Source organism: Lagopus leucura, unplaced genomic scaffold (assembly GCF_019238085.1).
Source record: "Lagopus leucura isolate 7727_CA_CO unplaced genomic scaffold, USGS_WTPT01 Super-Scaffold_100026, whole genome shotgun sequence".
Taxonomy (NCBI): Eukaryota; Metazoa; Chordata; class Aves; order Galliformes; family Phasianidae; genus Lagopus; species Lagopus leucura.
Genome location: NW_024962277.1, coordinates 8,057,756 through 8,065,535, shown reverse-complemented (window position 1 = coordinate 8,065,535; position 7,780 = coordinate 8,057,756). Strand labels below are relative to the sequence as shown.

Genomic DNA, 7,780 nt, shown 5'->3' with positions numbered 1-7,780 from the left:
GCATATATGCTGCAGAGTCATGGCAGCATTAGAATACAGAGTGTTGTGAAGATATTCTCTGTTGTTGGCTAATTGTCTTGGAAGTTAAAGCACGTTTCAGCATGTATGTGATCTGCCTGGAGGCAGTCACTCAGTGTACCTTACTGCAGACCATGATGCCCAAATACTTGTTCATACACGGTACAAGTTGTTACGTGCATCCCCTTGTCCTTTATCCTTGGTTGAAAGCTGCATGCTGGGCAAAAATTCAAAGTAATAAGAGAAACTTGTTCAGGACTGTGGGCAGATAACTAGTTGTATCCAGTGAGGCTTGTTGGATTTGACTCCAAGTGCAATGCAATTTCTTGTAAGAACTCTGTCACAACGCCTAACCTTCATCTTGCCAGGGTCCACCACTTAAAGCAAGGGTTTGTTTTAACTTCCTTTGGCTCTTCCTGGTCTCAGGAATACAAAGACTGCTGTTGCCAGGCATTACATTAGGAAACAAGGAGGTTAGCTGGCTGTCTCTGGGTTTAAATGGCAAGTGAGTGATAGAGGAGCTCTTAATGCTGCTGAAATAAGAAATTTCAAAAACAAGTCTAACCTTGAAAGAAAAGTTAGAGGACAGAAGATCAAAAAGCAAATAGTGAAAGTTATGAGAGCTGGAGGAGAAAAACTTTTTTTCTCTAGTGCTGTGTTTTGAAGGGCTCTTTTTGTGTGCTTCTCGATGCTGTGTGAATCTAGTCTAAATTATCTTCTTTCAGTTTTACTTTCTTTCCTTAGAGTCCATTTTCACATTAGAAGTTCTTTCAACCTTCTAAAGGCTTTCGAGGGTAGTCTGTTAGCTGTAAAATTTTTTAAGCACCTTGTTTTGTCATGCTGCTTTGTGAACACAGTTCTTGCATCAAACTCTTTTCTGTAGCACATGATCCCCCTTCTGAGGCTGGGAAGTCCTCTGGCTTGTGGTAGGTGCCACGTTCTGCAGGGTGCTGCCTTATAACTTCTCTACAATGCTGCTTTCTCCTGAGTAAGAATTACTGTGGCACTGCAGTTCTTGTGTAGTGTTTTCATAACTGTGATCCAGAGGTTTTCCATGGTTAACTGCCTGGCACAGTGCATCTTAAAGACATAAAGATGTCTTACTTAAAATCGTAGAGTGGTCTGGGTTGGAAAGGACCTCAAAGATCATCTAGTTTCAACCTCCCTGCCATGTGCAGGGTTGCTGGCCACTAGACCAGGCTGCCCAGAGCCACATCTGGGCTGCAAGCTCACACTGCTGGTTCATGTCCATCTTCTTGTCCACCAGGACCCCAAGTCCTTCTCCATAGGGTTGCTCTCAAGGAGTCTATGTAAATACCTGGGATTGCTGGGATACCCCGAGTGCAGTGCCTTGCATTTGGCATTGTTGAACCTCATTTGGTTCACATGGGCACAATTCTTCAGCCTGTCCTTACTTACAGCAGTATATATGGCTTCAATTAAAACTGTTCTTTTTCTGTCACTTGTTAGATATAAAGAAATAGATGCAGCAAGGCCCTGGATCTGCAAAGGGATGGAAGTATTAGGCACCTGCTCTCAGCTCTTCAGAGTCGCTAGAGTTTGTACAGCTGTACATTTCAACCTGCATAGGTTGTCATGCAGGACAGCTGGAGAAGATTGAAGGAGCATTAAGTTCAGTTCTCTGCCTGACCCTTACCAAACCAAGGAATGGCTGCTTTGTTTGTTCCAGGTAGCGAGGAGAGGCAATGTTATGCATTACCACAACTAGAAAATCTTTCTTGTAAATCTGCGCTGATATGTGCATCAGAACTGATGCTTACACAAAATGGCTGACTTGATTCACTCACAATTGCTGCTGTCCTGGAATCTTCTTAATCAGATGGCTCATGTCCTTGGAATGGTATAGGAATGAAAACTGCTGTATCAAATAGCTTAATTAAAATATCCAGTTAAAAAGATTAATGCTTTTTAAAAAAGATTTGTACATGTTTATGAAATGAAGGTAACGCATTTCAGCATCTTAAGATGTAATAGTTTTCTTAGTAATTTGCCTCAATTGTGTGGCATGTTTAACAGTGTCTCAAATGGGGATCCTTAGTAGCTTTGTGCAGTCTTCAGTTTCATCCATTGTCTTCTGCTATGTCCTCTTTTCTCTGCCAATTCTGTGGTTTCTCCTGTGGTGTTTAAAAGTCACCTGTTTGCAATATTACACCTGGATATGCTGCTGGCATGATATATTGAAAATTTGCAGTGTTTCAGTGAACACACCAGGTCTGTCAACAGTAGAAACGTACCGTTTTTGTGCGCTGTAAGTTGCCAACGTATTTACATTACAATAGCCGTCACGGAGTGGTGTACCGGGTTCTGCCAGGCGATGGCATCAGCTGTACAACTTTGCGTTGCAATTGGAGTGTTGCAGACGGAAAACAGATGGCAGAGCAGTAGCAACCAGACCGGTGCACAGTCCCAGGAATGAAGATGGGTGGGGGAAAATGAAGAAACTGCAAAGGCAACATTATACACAGTGCAGCCCCGTAGGTTTTCCATTGCTATGAGGTTGGGTTTCTGTGTGTTGGTGTTGTTACTGTTTTGTTGACAGAGCTGTTTATTGATCTTTTAGCAGCTGCTTAGCCCTGCGTTGTCTCCTCTGATGCATAGAGGTTTCATCTTCTGCTGGTTTTGCTGCACATATTTGAGGACAGTTTAAATTCTGCACTGTTGCAGTCTGCTCAAACTGGTTTATAGGTAAAGGAGCATGTCTGTCTTTTTAGCTAGCTGTGCATACGAGGTCTGTGCACGTACAAGATGCTGGAGTAGTATTTAGATTGACAGTTTTAATTTTCTGTACTTATGTTAATATATATCTGTTGTTGGAACCTAAAAGATGCCCCTAACTTCTTCCATGCTATTTGTTGCAGCTGTTAAATTGATAGCATGTTCTGTATGCTTTCAGTCCCTGTAATGCAGTGAGAGAGGACAGAAAACTGTAATAAAGCAGGGAGGAAAAATGAGAGACCAATTGCTTCCTGAAGCAAAAAAAAGCTGTTACGTAATCGTTCACTGTTTTCTTCTCCTCCCCCACCTACTGTCCCTCTTCCCTGTGCGTGCTTTCTTGTTCTTATCCTAAGGCAGCTTTATGTGTGAAGCACTTTTGAAATACGATTTGAGCAGCACAACATTTTAGGAATGAGTGTGGAAGCTATCACTAAGCATCTCTTTGCTGAAGATGGGTTTTAAACCAGCATTTTGCTGCTGCGGGTACATTGTCATCCATTTTGTGTATCACAAAAATAGCTTGTTTGGCTTGGAGTGTGTGGACCTTCTTCCTAAAGGTCCTAGGAGCCTAAGGGTATGGTGCTGCTATGTTCAGAAGGCATATCACTAGTTAGCTGCAATCCAGCTGGACCAAGCACAACAGTACTCAAATAGCAACACAGTGAGCTAGCTGGCCAAACAAGGGTTGTGGGTTCTCAACAGGTTTCTGAAACTTGAGGCTTTAAAAACTGGCCCTTGTCTGGCTGCTGTAGTCACTCTACTGCCGTGAGGCATAGTGGTATAATTTTCAGATATGACTATGGAGTGAGAATATTGCTCAGATCATGAGGACATAAATTCTTGAAGGCTTGGTCACGCTACTAAGCTGTTTAAATCTGTGTGTATTCATGTATTCAGCACAGTAGCTGAATGAAACAGCAAGTAAATTTATTTCCCTGGAAACAGAAAAGTAAGGTGCATTAGTGTAAGACCCCGGTGAAAAATGGGTTTTTAGCCTGTTTGTTGCTGACTAATGGCCTGCTTGCTGATGGTTGATGCAGAGCAGCTGTTAGGTAGCTGGGTCTTAATCGTAGTGCTGTTGTTCTGTATACAGCCTTGAAATGACAAAAATATTATCCCATTGCTTCTGATGAGCTGGAGTAAATCTTCACCATGAGAGAGGCTTAAGGCAGTTCACTGTATACTGTAACATCAATTCCTATGATTCTGCTGAAAAACAATAATTCTGCATAATTTTTCTTTTGTTGCCATCCAAGCCAAATAAGTGTTAACACTTAAATGCTTTAAAAAAAAAAACAAAACAAAAACACTTCAATATCCTGGTGCCTCATCCCCACACCTCTCAGTATAACAGAAATATTTCTCACAATGCTCCCTGCAAAAACTGTTTGTGCTGCAGCAGTCATTCTTATTAGAGGCATTGTACATTCATATCTATCTTCATATACTGCTTAACAAAATGATTTGCTTATGCATTAATATATTTGGACTCAATCCATTTGCCCTGGAGAGATGCAATCTCTGACTCAAATACAGCACGGTCTGATAGAAATTTGTAAAAATTCCTACCAGAAGGCTTTGACTTTTTTTTTTTACTTGAAATCAAGGCTTTTCTGGATGCAAAGATGTCTAACATCTCAGTGTAGATAACTGCTGTGTATAAAGTCCTTGATTGCAACGCCTAAGTGTGGAAGTGCCATACTCAGCTAGGGGAGTACTTCTGCAGTGTTAATATAATAAAACTGTTTGCTCACTGTATGTAGAAACTTCTGTTGGTTAATTTGTCGTACGATATTTGATTTGATCTGATTTTTTTTTTTTTAATTTATTGAGGAAAAAGTAGGAAATCAGAAACTAAAGCAACAAGGTGTATGGAGGTAAGAGCACTCAGTAGTGTTAAGAGCTTCGGGGAGCTGTGGAAGGAGAGAGGAGCTCTTTGTGGTCCGGGCTGGCAGTTACGCAAGGGGCAGGTATGTCCTGTTTTGCACAAGCTTCCTAATCTGCTTGCCAGCTACAAGTCAGGCAGAGGCAAAGATCCAGCTCCCTAATGGGTCCTTTTTTCTTCCTCCCATGTGCTTGTAGTGCCCCCAAGGAACTAAGCACAAAATGGGCTCTGAAAGAAACAATGCTTTGCCACTTCTTCAAAAAAGAAAGAAGTAAACCAGCAGTGCGACTGGGTGAACCGCTGCCTAGAGATAGTGTTTATGTTTCCCTGGATTTCCTTCCTCTTCCCTTGGCCAGCTTGGCCGAGGTCCCTCCTGCAGTGTGCCTCTGAGGCTGCGGATGGGGCCCCCGCTGCCCCCCAGCCCCAGGATTTCTCAGGAAGGAGAAGTGGTGATGTTAAAGCTGGGTCTGGGGGGGGTGTCAGGCTGAGTGCAGTTGTGCAGAGGTTAGCTGGGCTGGCACAGTCACAAGTACAGCATGCCAGCGAGTAGATTGCCTGAAATGATTTACAGCTGAGGGAAGAAGCCAAAGGATTTTCAACCAACCAATGATGCCTTCAGAGGACTTGCTGTTCCCTGGCATGGAAAGTTTTCTAACTCCGCAGCCATACTACGTGCATTCTTTTTCTATGTATTTGCAGCTTGTGTTTTCTTTTAGCAGTTACAATGCAGTGCAACTAGAGCAGGAGAAAATAAACCTTTAATATACAGCTTACATCTCAGTAAGACATACAGCTCTAACTTTTTCAGCATTCCTCAGCATCTTTCCCCTTAAAGCTTAATCTTCCCCATGTTTGTAAAAGCAGCACTTAGTGTATGAAGCAGCTCCACTGATAATTACAGCTTGTTCAACATCACCTTTCTTAGTGTAAGTGTGATTGGGGTGTTCATGCTTTTCCACTCCTGAGTGGCCATTTCACTTGTATGTGTTTGGACTTAACTTGGCTTTGTCAAAGTGTGTTCTTTAATAAAACTTGGACACATCTTTCTTTATCTTTCTACCTCCAGTACATCCTGTATTTAGCTTTCAGATTATAGAAGAAATTCCAGTCTGACTTCTGTTCTCTAATTCTGTTTTATGCTTTGCTACGTTAAATATAGATGCCATATTGTTAACTGAATGATACAGCTGCTATCCTCAATGCTGTCCTGCAGAGTTCATCTTCCATGGAAAATAATTTGTTCTCTCGTTGTATAAAACATTCTGAACATGATAAAATGGCAGTGATTTACAAAGGAAGAAAGAGAGACCAATCCCTTACCAATTTTCTTGAAACGTTTTGTCAGTTAAAGAAGCAACGACACCTTTTGGGTGGTTCTCTTTAAAGAAGGAAGAACAAAGAAAGGAGTTACAGAGTTGAAGATGTTTTTATGTCTCAAAAAATAAAAATACTTAACATGACCCATGCAAATTGGTTGCTAAGAAGATGGAAAGGGGACTTCTTTATAGAATACGTGTCTGGAGCTTGGGTTTGCATGGGATCTGTGGCTTTTTAACCCTGAGAGTTAAGCCATGGAACAGAAAGAAGATCTGTTACTCTGTTTTTAGTTCTGTTTACATATAAATTTAAAATGTTTTCCCTTAGAAGTACTTATTAGTTTCTTAGAGATGACACTGGAAGGTGAGATGAGGTAAATAATTGGAGTTAAGTTAAAATCTGTATTTTCAGTGCAGGTGTTACTGAAGGTTGGTAGGCTATTGCTTTAAACTGGGGCATTTGATAGCTGGTGAAGGCAGTTCAGAACACAGGTAAGTCTTTCTTAAAACTAAAGTTAATGTTTAATTTGGTAGCGGGTTTATATTGCTTGCAGTTTGTACTGAAGTTATAAGCCAGTTCTTTGACAGTGCTAGCTCTACAGAACTACAGTCTAAAGCAATCTCTATGTTAGAAATCGATGAAGGACCTCAGCAAGCAGTTGCATAGAAATTCTTCTGCAGAAAGCAGTTGTTATGAGCTAGTGTTGTACTAACTGCCTAGGCAGTAAATAAAGGGATGGATGTATCTCGTTCCAAAATACACTGCTGTGGGCAGAAGTAGGCAGTGAGGCAATGAGTACTTTTTCAAACTGTAAAAAATTCGCGTTGAAGGTTTTCGTGTTTTGTTTCGAGGGAGGGAGTTGTTTTTTGTTTGTTAGAGAACTGCAGGTTAATTTTGATGTGTGAAGTTGAGCTCACCTTCCCTGGAGGAGCTAAGCCTTCCTTTTCATGGTGTGTCCTTGCTCCCAACCACAGGGCTTCTGGCACAGCCTAAATGGGAGGGTGACACTACTGTTTATGTGCTGATACTGCCATGAAAACAATTAGCCTCACTCATGGTGCTGCTTCCACAGATATGGGGCTAAGGCATTACAGCCCATATTGCAAAGAACACTAGGAAAAATAATTGTTCATACCTCTGTCAGAAACAACTTCTGTGTTTTCAGCTTCATCCAAAGCTGAAAAAAATTGGAAGAAATACTAATGTGTTTAAGAAAGATAGTTCTTCCATTTTTGATGAAATAAGATATTGCTGGCCTCTGTTCTTTGTTTTCATGTTTATAACTGGACCCTGCAGAAATGCAGTTTCCTGTTTCTTACAGGAGCTTGCTGCAGTGCCTGCCTGTGTGGAAGCAGCCACTCAAGCACACTGGAGCAGCTGGGGCATGTGGCAGCATTCCTTCCTACTGCGTGTCCTGTGGGTGCAGTAAGTAAACAGAAGGGTTACACAGAAGTGCCTCACTGATTGGCTGTTTGCCTATATCACTGGCATCTGATCTTTCTAGCATTGGTGGAGTTCAAATCACTCTTTATATTCAAACACGATAATTTGCATAGGCAGAAAAACAGAACTTAGCCTACTGGAAGGGTGTGTTTGCACGTGCAGTAATTCATTTTGTGACTCCAACGTGTCGCAAAAGCCAAAAAGTGCATGCCTTATTTCTTCTGCATGCAATTCACTCTAGTGACAAAGGGCTCATAACTTTTCATTCCATTGCTTTTGGTTACTGGAGGAGAGTTTTCCCACGTACCACAAAGGAAGGGTGCTTTAATGTTGGATTTGTAGGTCCCCTTTACTGCTGAGGTCTGCATGTACGGTGTTTCA

At 41.6% G+C, this 7,780-nt stretch overlaps 1 long non-coding RNA gene across 11 annotated transcripts in view; it reads left to right on the top strand.

Annotated features, from left to right (window-relative positions):
* The first annotated feature begins 2,223 nt into the window (after positions 1 to 2,223).
* LOC122184845 overlaps positions 2,224 to 7,780 on the top strand; it is a 28,745-nt gene continuing 23,188 nt past the window's right edge. For 9 of the 11 annotated variants that reach the window (XR_006180659.1, XR_006180656.1, XR_006180657.1 and 6 more), the window contains exons 1-2: positions 2,224 to 2,513; positions 7,278 to 7,381. This is a non-coding gene — a long non-coding RNA (uncharacterized LOC122184845). Of the gene's footprint in view, positions 2,514 to 2,599; positions 2,725 to 7,277; positions 7,382 to 7,780 lie in introns of all 11 variants that reach the window. The other 2 variants (XR_006180654.1, XR_006180650.1) reach the window with 2 other exon arrangements.